This window comes from Neovison vison, chromosome 7, assembly GCF_020171115.1.
Source record: "Neovison vison isolate M4711 chromosome 7, ASM_NN_V1, whole genome shotgun sequence".
In the NCBI taxonomy this organism is placed as follows: domain Eukaryota; kingdom Metazoa; phylum Chordata; class Mammalia; order Carnivora; family Mustelidae; genus Neogale; species Neogale vison.
The window spans coordinates 12,345,404-12,359,746 of NC_058097.1; the positions used below are offsets into that span (position 1 = coordinate 12,345,404).

At 53.3% G+C, this 14,343-nt stretch overlaps 1 protein-coding gene across 2 annotated transcripts in view; it reads left to right on the plus strand.

Moving 5' to 3' along the window:
* The first annotated feature begins 7,600 nt into the window (after positions 1-7,600).
* Positions 7,601-14,343, plus strand: part of LOC122911248 (pyruvate dehydrogenase phosphatase regulatory subunit, mitochondrial) — a 38,048-nt gene continuing 31,305 nt past the window's right edge. Inside the window, exon 1 of one of the 2 annotated variants that reach the window (XM_044255741.1) lies at positions 7,601-7,777. The gene's annotated coding sequence lies outside the window, so the exon portion shown is untranslated. The remainder of the gene's footprint in view (positions 7,778-14,343) is intronic. The other variant, XM_044255742.1, reaches the window with a different exon arrangement.

The window sequence follows — 14,343 nt, forward strand, 5'->3', positions numbered from 1 at the left end:
TGACAGTTATACACTTCGGACGAAATACAGAACACAGTGACTTGAGAGCTCTGAAGAGTGAAACAAAGCAGGAAATTTTTAGAGGGGAGTCAAAACTCGGAGCAGCAGCCTGAAACACCCAGTGCTGAACCTCCAAGATTAAAACCCACCCAGTTCTCCTTCCGCAGAAGACCCCGGCTGCTGTAGAGTGAGGAGGAGCCTGAGAAAGGATTGGTCAGAGAGGGAGGATGCCTAATTTCAGTGAAAACTCACCCAAATCTGGCTGACCTCAGAAATGTGCATGGGGGTGGGGTGCCAGTGATTCCAGACTTGCCAGCCCGCATCAACGGGGGAGTCAAGACACAGATGCTTCCAGGTGTCCATGAGAGGTAGGAACATTGGAATCTGTATATACTGCTGTTGGCAAATTTTTTTAAAAAAAAGTACACTTTGGGAAAGAGTTGGGAAGACTCTTAACGAGTGAAATATATATTTATATGAGCCCCAGAAATTTTACTCCTAGTTATCTGTCTGGGAGAGACAGACATGCATGTCCATACAAAGACTTGGTCACAAGTGAGCACAGCACCATTCATAACAGCCTCAAACTGGAAACAACCCACGTGTCCCTTGAATGTTGAACGGATAAACTGTATATGGCCACAAAATAAAATACGATTCAGCCTTAAAAGAGACTGAACTTCTGTTCCTTTATTGAGTTGTCACTGACAGTCATGGAACAAACTTGTGACTTGTGCTAAAACACGGATAAACTTCAAATGCCTTCAGCGAAACGAGGGAAGTCACACAAAACACCATACGTTGTGTGATTTTGTTGGTAGGAAATGTCTACAAAGGCAAATCTCTAGAGGCAGAAGACAGACCCATCAGTGCTTGTCTGGGATGGGGCTGGGGCCTGACTGACTAGAAACATCCATGAGAGAAGGTTTCAGGTGATAAGGACGTTCTGAACCCAGATTGTGGTGATAGTTGCACACATGTATAAATTGGCTGAAAATCATCCCACAGCACCTATATGATGGATGAAACTCCTGGCATGTAAAATAGATTCCCACGAAGCTCTTTAAAAAATGACAAATGGTAGGAAACACCAACTCCTTTTGTGAGTCTGGCATTACATGGACACCAGAAGCAAAGAGAGATAACACAAGAAAAACATGTAGGGTGAAGAGCACCATGTCTCCATTTACTTTGAAATGTACCAAAACCAAGACAGATGAATGAATGGATGTAGGGATGGCCAGATGAATAAAGAGGTGACAAAGGATATTCAGTAAAATGGGAGGTTCTAGCATTAGGTATTTTGGGGTTCGCTGCAAAATTCTTCCAACTTTTCAGCACCTTTGAAATCTTGAATAATAAAATGGAGAAGGGGAATGAAATCATAGCACGTGACACGGCTCAGGTGTATTTTTTATGAAGTCAAAGAATGTAAATAGCATTGATTTCATCCAGAAAAGAGGAGAAAATGTTTAAAAACTGGGAGGCAGGGCACCTGGGTGGTTCAGTCTGTTGGGATATGACTCTTAATTTTGGCTCAGGTCATGGTTTTGAGGTCATGAGTTGAGCCTTGCATCTGGCTCCACATTCAACAGGGAGTCTGCTAGAGATGCTCGCTTCCTCTCTCTCTGCCCCTCTGGTTCATGCTCTTTCTCTTTAAAACAAGGAAGGAAGGAAGAAGGAAGGAAGGAGGGGAGAGGGGTGGGAAGGAGGAAGGAAAAGAGAAAAGAAGTCTTTAAAAAAAGTAGCTCACGGAGCTTGAACAATTTTGCTGTACACACAATTTTGCCAGGCACATCCTGGAATAAATGTACATCTAGTATAGGTCCTTAGTAAACTGGTTGGTCATGATAAGATCAGTTCAAAGGCATTAGCCCCATTGGCACTTGGAGACCGGAGCCCAGCTTTTTCATAAGCATCTGCCTCACAGGTCCTTTGCTCTGGGAGCTTCATGACTCTGTTTCCCTTTGGGTCACTGAGTGTCACTCATCCCCCACAGTCTCCCACCCATTAAGGTGCCTGGCCATGCAGCTCACCTTGCAAGAGTAAAACATAACCGACTGTCATGCTCTCAAAATTGTGCTCTGAGGCAAGTATTTTATCAACATTATTTGAGTCTTGCCAAAAAAAAAAAAAAAGGAAGGAAGGAAAGGTGTCATGGCCAACTTTCCAAGCAAGTAGACAGAGGCTACGATCGTTAGTTTCACATGTCAACTTGGCCAGGCTAGGGTACCCAGACATTTGGTCAAGCACTAATCTGGATATTCTTGGGCAAGTGTTCTCTAGATCTGATTAACACCGAAACCCATAGACTGATTAAAGCAGGTCACCTCCTCTAACGTGGGTGGGGCCCATGCACTCACTTCAAGGCCTTAAGAAAAGAACTAAGATCTCCAGAGGAAAAAGGAATTCTGTCCCCAGACTCCCCTCAAACTCAGGACCTCGACATCAGTGATTCCTGGGGTCGCCACCCTGCCTGCCTGTCCTGCTATTTCAGACTTTCCAGCCGCAAATCCTTCAGATAAATCTCTCTATAGAGACGCACTTGCTATATGCCACCCCCACCCCCCACCCCCCGACCGCTTCTTTATAGTCTGTATTGGTGATGACTAGAGAGGAGGCTCTGGGAAGGTAACATCCCAGAGTCACACACCAAGGGCGAGGCAGTATGGGCATTTGGACCCAAGCCAGGTCAGCTCCAAAGTCATGTTCTTAACCAAACAGGACAACAGCCCTTTCACCCCAGGGCATCGTCTGACTCATCCCCCAGAGCCAAGTGTCTGAGGTCCCTAACTCCACAGACCCCCTCCAGGGGAGGACAGCAGGACAGAAAGGGCACATCTCTCTTTTCAAGGCTGCACAAAGGAGCCTCTCCTCAGCCCCTCCTGAGTCACGGGGGCCACACGGGATATCCCCTCTCAGGGGGAGATTTGATTGGTCTGATTTGGGTTTCTAGTTCACCCTGAGGACCTGCACTCCATTAGCTGGCCTGGGAGGCCCCAGGGAAACCTCAATTCGTGTGTCACAGCGCCATCTACTGGTCGGATTGAGGGGCAGCTGCAGTAACCAAATGCCCTCTGCTCCCTGAGGCCAGGACATTATCCCATTTTACAGATTGGCAAAAGGAGTTTTTGCTCGAAACGTTGCCCCATTTGCTCAATCATGTGTTAGCTGTCAGGCACGATACTAGATGCTGGCGGTTCAGAGAAACCAGTCCTTCTTGGAGAGAGTGACAGAAGGCGTAGGGGAAACTACCAGCAAAGACAGAGGTGGAAAGAGTAGAGGTGACACGCCAAAGGGAGGCCAGTTGTCCTGGGCAGGAAAGGCTGCACCACCAACGTGGTGATGGTGGGAGAAGGTTTTGGAATTCTGGAGGGGTCTGCCAGGCTGACATGAGGGGCCTCGGGGGCATCATTTGATTCTCAGTTCAGAACTCTTCCCCAAGGACAGAAGGACAGGTGCCAGGAAGTGTACCTTAGTGAGCAAAATATGGGCATGGTGGAGTGTGACTTGAACGGAGGGTGGGGGATAGGATCAGTCGCACAAAGGGGCAAACGGGCCAGGATCCGGGCCCCCGAGTCACACACAGTTGGCCCCAAAGCTGCCTGGGGCAGCTCTGCCAGTCCCACTATGGAGACTGAGCTCTGCCACACTAAAGAGTCTGAGCACGGTCACTGTCTCTCTCTCTCAAATAAATAAAATAGAAAAAAAAAAAAAAGGGACGCCTGGGTGGCTCAGATGGTTGGACGACTGCCTTCGGCTCAGGGTGTGATCCTGGAGTTCCGGGATCGAGTCCCACATCAGGCTCCCAGCTCCATGGGGAGTCCGCTTCGCTCTCTGACCTTCTCCTCGCTCCTTCTCTCTCTCACTGTCTCTCTCTCTCAAATAAATAAAATAGAAAAAAAAAAAAAAAGAGTCTGAGCACAGTCTCCCCAGCAACGGGGAGTCCCAAGGAGCTGTTAAGTTACGCCAGGGAGTAAAATGATCTCACGTGCTTGGGAAGGACAGCCCTGCAGAGTGAGGACGGGGGGACACCAGAAGCAGGGACATCATTTTAGGGATGATCATTGCAGCACGCTTGCCAATGCTCAGAACTCCAGCGGCGGGGGTGGGGAACGGGAGGCCAGAAGAGACGAGATCTGGGGACCCAGTCTCCGTGGAGCTGGGCAATGAGGTAGAGGTCCAGGGAGAAGTCGGGGGAGGGGGACAGGTGCCTACCCGGTGTGGGGCTCGGTCGACCATTCATGGACCTGAACTAAAAGGAGATTTAGAAGACAGGATGAGGAGGTTGTTGCTGGCATATCAGCCTGCGGGATTCCCGCATGGAGTTGCTGGAACATGGCTTGGATGAGCAGAATAGATACCAGTGACTCCATGCTGGCAGTGAGTGGAGAATTCCTCAAGGGGATGAGGCCCTGCTAGCATCACTCCTACATGGCCACGCCGTCAGAGACACCCCCCCCCCCCCCTGAGCTGCACAAGGTGTCAGACGAGACAAGAGAGAAGGCACCAACAGCCGGTGCCTTCCACAAGTGTTTCCTCTCGAGCTTGTGGGCCTGCAGGTGACTGCGGTTTGGCTGGGCAGCCGATTTAGGCTGCGGGTCAGTGGGCCTCACACAGCCTCCCGGCTACCTGCCCTGTGCTACAGTGCACGGACCTTTCTGGTTCAGCTCCAGCCCTTCCCCCGAGCTGTGTGATCTGGGCAACGTCATGTTCCTTCTGAGCCTCCAGCATCCACTCAAACCTCCCCTCCCGAGATTGTTATAAAGGTTACATGGGATGATGTATAAGAAACCCCTTGTCCTGCTCAGGGACCAGCGAAAGTTCTCCCTAACCCACGTGCCTTGCAGTCTCTTAAACAGTTGGCATCCAGTGGTTTCTAGGCACAAGAGCAGCTCCTGGAAGGGTCTCAAAAGTCCTGAGCGGATTTCCAGCCCTGTTGGTTCCGATTCACTTGGAGGGGATTGCTTTAGGTGCCCCAGATGACTCTCAGGCACCACCGCTGGCGTCTAGCCCATGCTTAGCACTCACTGACTAGTTCACAGTTCCGTGTGTTAGAGACTTAGGTGTGAGTCTTTGTGACCTTCAGAAGGAGAGAGGGAGGCTTTCAGTTTCCAGCCATGCCACCACCATGTGGAGGGTGATGTAATCCTGTGTCTGCCGGACCTCGGAGTCCCAAGTCTGTTTCGCACTCTGGTGACACAGATGCAGATGGTCTTATGTACCCTGTTCAGCCTTTGTGATGGCAAATACATACACCAATAACTAGAGATGAAGAATGTTTCACAAATAAACACAGCCAGAGTAAGGAACGTGTTTGTTTATTCATTTACAAACCTAGCAGCATGAAAAGAACATCTTAACTAAAATCTGGCTTGATAGAAGTACAGGTAACGATGTTCCTACCGCCTTCGTGGAATCAGAAATGCTGGTTGTTCTGGGTGCCAAAAAGTCACCAGGGCTCCTGAGAAAGATACTGTGCCCTAAAGTGCCTCAGATGTCCTCAGGACCTCTTGCTGTCGCTGCTCTGGGACGGAAAGGGACTGAGCAAACAGCATGCTCACAAATGCAAATAAGGAGTTACAGCCCTGTGCAGTCATTACAATGGCATTTCCCAGATCCTAAGGGTAGACCCGAGAGCGAAGTGTGAACTGGGCTGCTAGAAACCCCTTGACGAAACCCGTTGACGGAAACAAGCTGCGGAAAGGCATTTGATGTGGGGACGGGAGGCTCTTGGGGGAGGATGGGAACACTTGGAATGACTGAAGGTGCTTTGTTGTTCTCTTTCCTGTCTACACCCACCTTGGGACATTCTAGAGTAAGGCCCGAGAACCTGGCTTGGAGAAGAGAGACGCTCCCAGCTGCCATTCTTGGTGTGCAAAGGATCAAAAGATCGGGCACAGATACTTTGAGAGAGATGCGAGAAATACCCTCCCCACCCCTTTTAATTTCTGTCCTTGAGAGAAGGCAGAAGTTTTACAAAGGCAAATCCAAATATCATGAGAATAAAGTCCCCCTAGGATGTGTGTGATTGTACATGGGCAACTCTGCTCTGTGAAGTATCGTGCAAGAAATCACTCCGACCTTTCATGCACGAGGAGCCAGAACAGAAAACAATGCTCAGTCCTCTTGAGGAATAGCGCAGTTGGTGGGTATGAGAGGCTATGGAGTACAAGAATCAACAAGAAAGGACAATAGGAGGAGGCTTGGGACTTTGCAGAGATGAACAGCGATGGCTGAAGGAAGCAGGAGAAATCCGTATGGCTTGTTCGCCAAGCACTGCTTGTCTACAGAATGGAATGAACACCTTAACGATCACTTTACTTCACCCACCGGTTCCCACACACAGCGAGGTTTCTCCCAAATTCATAAGCCTGCAAACGGCATAGGTCAAGTTGCTCATCAGGAAAGCTTGCAAAGGTTTTCTCCCCACATTACCACGTCTGGAGATCGGGAAAGACTTGCCCAGGAATACACCTCAGATGAGTTAGTCTCTCTCTGCTTCTTTTGGGGCGGTCAGGTGACACCAGGCTCTGGGTCCTTAGCCAAAATATTCAAAAGTATTTCTCTAGCACAAGAGCCGGGACGTCTTAAACTGTCATGGGTCAGACTAGCCAGGGCGGACCTTCTGTCCTCAGGCAGCCAGAACTCATCTGCACTGTATCGAGTGAGTTAACCCGTGAGTCTGGGCTAGAAAGTATGCAGCTCATTGGGCTGGTGTGGTACCACAGGGATCCCGGGACCTTTCTTACCCCTCCCTTACGGAAGAAGCCCTCTCTTTCTTGTGCACTGCTGAATCCCTTTGCCCAGCAGGGTGTCTGGCCCAAAGAAACCAAAAGGAATCAAGATGGGCTCAGTGGGGGTGAGGGGGAGCCCGAATTTAACCAACAGGAAATAGTGTGGCGCAACCCGCAGGGGCCGCTGTACCCCCAGAACACTCTCCATTCAGAGAACTAGTGACTGGACGAGGTGCCAGGAAGGGCTGAGAGTGCTGAGGACATAGCCGTGCCTCAGACTGAGCGTCTGTAGGGAGACCGCAGGCTTGCACCTGGCGGGAAAGGCAGTCGACCACCACAGACTGCACCTGGCGATGAGTTTCACCAGGGAAAGAAAACGGGGCCGCTGACAGTGAGGAGGGGCTGGACGGGGTCCTTGTCAGAAGATGGACTGAGAGAGTCCATTTCCCTCGTCCCAGACAGGCCAGGAAGGTGCAGGGTGCCAGAGCTCAGGGCCTCTATAAATCCCGCCTCGCCCGGGAAGAGCCGAGAGCCTGCGGGTCCAGAGCGGCTTTGAGCCTCGACCCACCCGGGGACAGAAGTGGGAAAGCGCCTGGAGGGCAAAACGAAGCTCCGCGCTCCCTAGAGCACCGCAGGGCGAGCGCCCCACCGCGGACCTCCCGGGTCCACCTGCAGAGGTCAACCCGCTGGGCAGCCCATGTTCAAGAACATCAGGACCATCGCGGCTGACGCCCAGAGTCCCGGGGCGGGGCCTCGCGAGACCCAAACAAGCCCCACGTGGCAGGGGAGGGGCCGCCACGGGGACGTCACGGCGCGCGCGTGCGCAGGAGGGATCTCGCGCCGGCGTACCCTTGTGGGGGCCGTAAAGCGCGGAAGGTCGCGGTCCCCGGCGTTCCCCGGAACTTTTTACTCCCTCTGCCCCGCCTCTTTCCCTTCCCCGTTCCCCGCGTTCTGGTGCCGGGACCCCTCACAACTGTTGTGGCTGCTGCCCCGCTGCCGCCGGGGTGGTGCTGACCGCGGAGCGCTCGGAGGCCCGTGAGGTAAGGAACCGCTGTGGGACCGCTCTGGCCTCCTCTCAGCGCGTCTCAGCGCCCCCCTTTCCGCTCTGGTCTCCCTCGGGGCTGGTCCCGGCCGCCCCGCGTTTCGTGTCGCTTGCGCCGGGTGGCCTCAGACCTTTGGCGGCCGGGGCCGAGAGGGATTCGCCTCATCTCTCCCAGCCTGTCCGCGGCTGTGCTCCGTCCGGCCGAGGTGGTCCGGGTCTCGGACACTAGTGCCCGGCTGCCCCGGGGCCTGCGCAGCCGCCCCTCAGGGGGCGTCCGCCGCCTCAGCCCGACGTCCAGAGCGCCGGCGGTGACCGCGCTTCGCGCTCCCGGCCTCGGGCTTGCAAGCCCCTAGCGCGGAGGAGGCCGGGCTCGCCGGTCATCGTCCGCTGCGGGCGCAGTTGCTTTCCCGCCTGGAGACGCGCTGCGGTCCGCCTGTGCCTCACTAACTTGCAGGACTGCTGCAGAGTGCGGCAGCCAAGTTAGCGGGGACAGTGTAGGCCCGGGGCAGTGGGCCGTCTTCGTGATGCGTGAGCACTCGGCACCGATGTGAAGGACACTGAGATGGGATGCGGGCGTCTTCGGGTGTCCTTTGCCGGTGTGTGTGAGCGTGACGTACGGGGCTGCGGAGGGAAGGAGGTGGGGAGCCGCGCCCCAGGGCACACCTGGCTGGGCCGGCGCTGGCGGTTCGTATTGATGTCTTAAACTGGTCTGATCACCTGGTGGCACTTGAGAATTACACACCCAGGACCGGCAGGGTCCGACTCTCCAGGGGCGGAGCCTGGGAGAGAAAAGTCCTGGGGGGCTCTAGTGCTGAGGCAGGTGTGGGACATCTTAACCGCTCTCCCCTCACCAGTCTTCGTTGTCCCCAGCGGCCCGTTTGTACACACGCTGTGACCGTACAGAGGAACGACTCAGAGGGACTTGGAGCTGCCCTCTTGGTCGTGTTGGTGTAAGCAGATGTGGGCATACCTAGTCCCGATATTGAGTTTGCTCGGCAGATAATTTTTCTTCTTAGCAGAAGGCATTGTAGGGTCGTCTTAGTTTTTTAAAAATATAATTTGTTTTGGGCGGTGACTTGTTTAGTCGGAAGAGCATGTGAGTCCCGAATGGGGTGTGGAGAGTACTTAAATAAAGCTTAAGATATATATTTTTGCACACACACACATTTTAAATCCAGTTATCGCTTTTCTTTCTTTGTTTTTGACACCTTCGGTTTCTTGTCTAGTAGCTTTCCCCTCTCTGCCGTCAGGCTTGGCCTTGGTTTTGCTGCCCAACCTACTTGGATACTCTGGCACCTGCCTTCCTTTGTTTGGATCCACTTTAAATCTTTTTTGGTTCTTGTTTGCCTCCACCACTCACTGATTCTTTCAAGGTCATGATGCACACAAGGTCACAAATCCTCTACTTGGTTCTTATCACCCTAGGCTGTTTTTTTTTTTTTTTTTTTTTTTTTTTTTCCTGGAACAGTCTAGGTTTCTAACATTGTTTATTTCATCTTAAACCTCATCTGTTAATATGTGTCTTCTGTGGCATTTGCAATTCCTTTTATCCCGCCAAGGGATGTGTCTTGTGGTTCTGGCCTCACAGCTACCGGTTCTGTACTCGTCTGAGGTTGTTTGATGGGTAGCAGGGAGTAAAGATTCTAGGGTAGACTCTGTGGTGCCTTCCCGACAGGGTCTTACTCCTGGCTCTGCCACTACTGGCATTAGAGAAGCTTGGTCAAGTTCCTTCCCTGTGCCTCAGGTTCCCCAAGCAGTAGAAAAGTTTTAGTGCCTTATAGGTTTGTGAGTTTTAAGTCAGTTTTAAGTCAGTTGTACACCTAACGCAGCATCTGGTAGATTGTAACTGCCTTTGAAAATATTCCCATTTTCTTTTTAAAAATTCTTTCACGTGATTTAGATATCCCCTGAAGTCTGAGAGCCTAGCCTTGAGATCTCTGAGCCCTCATTGAACTCCTCCCTCCCCACCCCCATGTGTTCTCTCTTCTTATCCATTTAGCAACTTATATTTCCTAAGTGCCTATCCTGAATGCTGGGAAAAGCATGATCAAGTTATATCATTGGTCCCAGCTCCCAGAGATCTCCATGGTTATATGATACTAAAAAGTATCTTTACCAAGTGCTTCTTAGGTCCAGTGGCCATGTTTTTCCTTCTAGTCTGATTGGGTGTTTGTAGCAGCTGTGTGAGGCAGGTTGTCCTAGCTTACCTCGTGGATGAGGAGCCCAAAGCATGGGGATGGAATAACTTGCTGCAAGTCATAGAGCTAATGAGAGGTGGGCGGAGGCTTTCAAACCCCCAGCTGTCTGTCTCTCTGTAAAGCCTACATTCTCAGCTGGGCTGTTGTGCTGTTTCCCTGATTGACCAACATGGTCCGGGAAGCTCTGTGCTGGAGAAGCCCAGGGTGCGATGGGAGAACATACAAGGGCCACCTGACCCAGTGCTGGGGGAGGGGTCTGATAAGATAGATAGGCTGAGAGCCTTGGCGGTTACCTTTGTTTGGGGAGTGGGGGGAGAGTGGCAGGAGCTATACTGTTTGGTTAGAGGAACAGAGTGCCCGGATCCCGGGGGTTTCAGAATCCTGTCCTGTTTGAGGAATTAGTTACAGAAAGGTTCAGCCTGGCTCCAGAAAGAGCAGAGATAAGAAATGAGCCAGAGAGTGAAGGGTCTTGCACTTCCTGCGAAGGAGATTACCTTTTCCTGAGGGCATCAGAAAGTCACTGAAGAGTTTTAAGCAGGGGCGTGAAACAAGATTTTCATTTGAGAAGACTGGCTTAGAGTCCTGTGTCAGGATTGTGGAGTGTGGGGAGAACGGGGTGTGGAAACCTTTTCAGGAAGCTTCTGCAGTAATCTGAGCATGGGTGGCCACCTGTACTCAGGTAGCTGCAGCAGTGGGGGGTAGGAGAAGTTGGTCCACCTAAGGGAAATGAAGCCTGTGGAATCCTTGGTCCTTGCAGGTTGGCTGCATAGAGGAGCCAAGAGAGGAGGAGCCCAGGGTAACACCCAGGGTTCTCGCATATGGAGTCACACTGGGGACACAGAAATGGAGAAGATTTGGAGATTGTGGAGGATGGCTTTCCCTGTTGGATGTGCCCATTTTAGACCTCTGGGAGCCCAAGTGGACTTGCTGTTGTTCCCTTGGAGGTGCAGACGCAAATGTTGGGGCCGCTGTGGGTTGGGCCCTCGATCACGGTAGGCAGTGAAATCCCCCGGAGAGTAGGGGACCGAGGGGAGTAACTGGTCCCAGAGCGCCATGAGGGACATGGACTCGGAAAGATGGACAGGGGAGAGCAGCCAGCAAAGACGTGGCCAGGGTAGTAGGAGTCAGGATTAAACCAGGAAAGAGGGTGTGAGTAGAGGGAGCGATGGGCGAGATACGATGCTTGGAGAGGACCTTATGAGGAGGGGGCCAGTGTTCCCAGAAGTTGGCAACGTGAGCCTTCTTGGTGAGAGCAGCATTCCTAGCTCGGGGGCACAGAAGCCCAATGGCTTTGGGTTCGGGACAGACAGGAAAGGGGGGGAAAAGGGACAGATCATACAGGAAGCCCTTTCCTGAAGGTGTTCGTCAAGTGAAAAGACAGGTTGTGAGTTCGCATTAGGAGTCACTTCTGGCTCAGGACGCCTGGGTGGCTCAGTCAGTTAAGTGGCTGCCTTTGACTCAGGTCAGGTCATGATTCCAGGGTCCTGGGACCCAGTCCCGCATTGGGACCTTTGCAAGGCGGGCAGCCTACTTCTTCCTCTCCCTGCTCTGCTTGCCACTCCCCCTGCCTGTGTACGCTCTCTGTCTCTGATAAATAGATAAATAAAATCTTCAAAAAAAAGAGGAACCTCTGGCTTGACCACCGGCAGACCGTGCAATCACTAAGGGGTAAGGGAAGAAGGACACAGTCAGGCAGCGGCAGTTGGGTGAAGAGCAGAGCAGCACATGGGACTGCTTATTTCATATGGTGGGAAATCATTGTTTTAAATTTTATTCATTTATTTGAGAGAGAGACCACATGCAGGTGCACATGTGCCCATAAGTGGGGAAAGAGGCAGAGGGAGAGAGAATCCCTGTATGGGGCTCGATCCCCTGACACTGAGACCATGACCTGGGCTGAAGCCAAGTCCGACATTCAACCAACTGAGCCACCCAGGCACCCTGATGGGAAATCATAATTGCCTTCTATGTTTGTGTTTTCCGCCAAGACCATATTTTTTATCATTTAGAATGTTTAAAGTGAAAAATCGCTACTCAAAGACATTTATGGAGGCTTTGTTCTGTTTCTTCAGTGGATTGGGAGGACTTGAACATGTGAAAACACTGAGGGTCAGGAGGGCACCGAAGGCACATGGAGGAGGAGTTGGGTTCGTGGACCTGGGTTCCTGGGGAGGAGGGGGAGGGTTCTGGGGCTCTTGCAGCCTTGAACTTTGGACCCTCTGAGGGAAGGAGAGATGGTTGCAGATGCCAGTGGGATTGTCGGTGGAGTTTCAGGGGAGGAGATGAGCGGGGTTCTCTGCTTTGAAGGAAGGAAGGTGGGGGGGGGGGTTCCGAGGTCTGGAGAGGATCAGTGCTGCGGGTTCAGAGGCAGAACATACACAGACGTCTGCCTGTGGCTGAACCCGTGGTGGCCCCCGGGTTAGGCAGGGGGTAGCCACTGGCCTGAGCCATGGAGGAACTGGGTCTGTTCCAGTGTGACCAAGCTGTAATCCTTCCGAAGGGAGGGGGAGGGGGAGGAGGATGCTCCCCGCCGCCCCCTGGAGGCGAGCTCAGTAGAACGCGGCTGGCCAGGAAGGGGTGGCCCCTCCCTCAGAGGAGCTGCGGCTCTGTGGAGACCCAGGGGAGAGGTACTGGGCAAAGGGCCAGGGCTTAACTTTGGAAAGGATCCTCTGGAGGGCACAGTGGAGAGGTCTGGAGGGGCGGATGCAGGGCGGTGGGGAGGGAGGGAAGCACAGAAGTTGGTGCTGTGGCCACGAGGTTGCAGGAAGAAGCTTCTCTCTTGAGACCCTTGGGCAGGGACCAAGGGTGCCAGGAGGCCTGGTGACTACTGCGAGGCGGCCGAGTGATCGGCCCTGGTTGGGTAGGATTTGACTTGGGATGCGGTGTAGGCCTTGCTCAGTCTCTGTTCTGAGATGTTTGTGGTGGATGGGCGCCACACCTTGGCCTTGGACGAGTTGGGATTTTGGGGCCCCGCATGCTGCTGGGCGTGCTTTCTGCCGGGGATCTCCTCGGAAGTCCCCCTACCCCCCACGCTGGTGACCCTGCCGTCTCCCGGCAGGTGTGTCTGCAGTTTCTTGAACCTTGAACAGGCCTCTGCTTTGCTGGGAGAGTAGTTCTCCCTGGTGACCCGATCCCATACCCTTCTGCTTCTCTGTCTGATGATGCTGGTCCCAGCCTGTGACACCCGAGGGTGCGGGATAAGCCAAGCTGGACTCCCCTGCCCCTGCATCTGAGAGGAGGCCTGCCGGTCCCCGAGTCTCCCTCCAGCCCGCGGCCTGTGCAGACACGGAGCACGCCGTCCCTCTCCGCGGCTTTGCGTCCTCTCTCTCCTCTTCCAGGACCTCATTCTTTGTCACCAGCTCTCCTTCCAGACCCACCTCTTTCCCTTTTCCCGGCCCTTCCCGCCAGCAGTGAAACAGGCTCAGGGCCCGTGCCTTTAGAGACCAAGAGCCTTGCTCTGCTCCCGTTCTTGCTGCTGGCTGGTGCTCTGCTCCCTTCAGAACAGAAAGTGAAGGAACAGTCCTCACTCCCTCATCTCCTCGCTCGGGAGCTTGCTGTGGCCCCGGGTTCATCCCGAGCACTCCCCTGGGAATGTTTTTTTTTTTTTAAAGATTTTATTTATTTATTCGACAGACAGAGATCACAAGTAGGCAGAGAGGCAGGCAGAGAGAGAGGGGGGAGGAAGCAGGCTCCCCGCCAAGCAGAGAGCCCGATATGGGGCCCGATCCCAGGACCCTGGGAATGTTCTTTTGGGGACACCAAGGACCTCTGCTGTCCCAGCAGACCCTTGTCCATCGTGGTGCAGGGTTCCCTCAGGCACCGTCCGTAGGGAACTGCTTCTTAAAGCCCCTTTCCTCTCTTGGCTTCTGTGACACCACAGCCCAGGCCTCTTTCTGCCTCGCCACGGCTCCTTCTCTGTCTCTTGAACCACGTCTGTTTGTCTGGATGCTGTCCGTCTCCCCAGTGCTCTGTCCTCTGCCCGGTACTTCTTCCTCTTCCCAAGCTCTGCCTGCTGGGGAGCCTCAGGGTCCTTCTTGTTCCCCAGCATGCTGGGTCTCCAGATACCCGCGCTGTTCCTTGGCTTCAGGCCTGGATGTCTGGCCACTGCTGGTCCTTTCCCTGTGGATGCCCGCCAGACGTCTTGTGTGTAACCCCTAGGGTGGGCTGTTGGCCCACCTGTGCCCCTTCACAGCCAGTTGTGGCTCTGACTCCACTGCCACCATCCTGCACCGAGTCTCCGTGCCCTCCCTCTAGAACTACGGCGGTCACTTCCCAGCCCTGCTTTTCCTCTCGTTCTCCAGTCCTCTCCCCACCGTGGAGCTAGACTGATCTTGGAAAAGCATATCCAATTATTTCATTCCCTGCT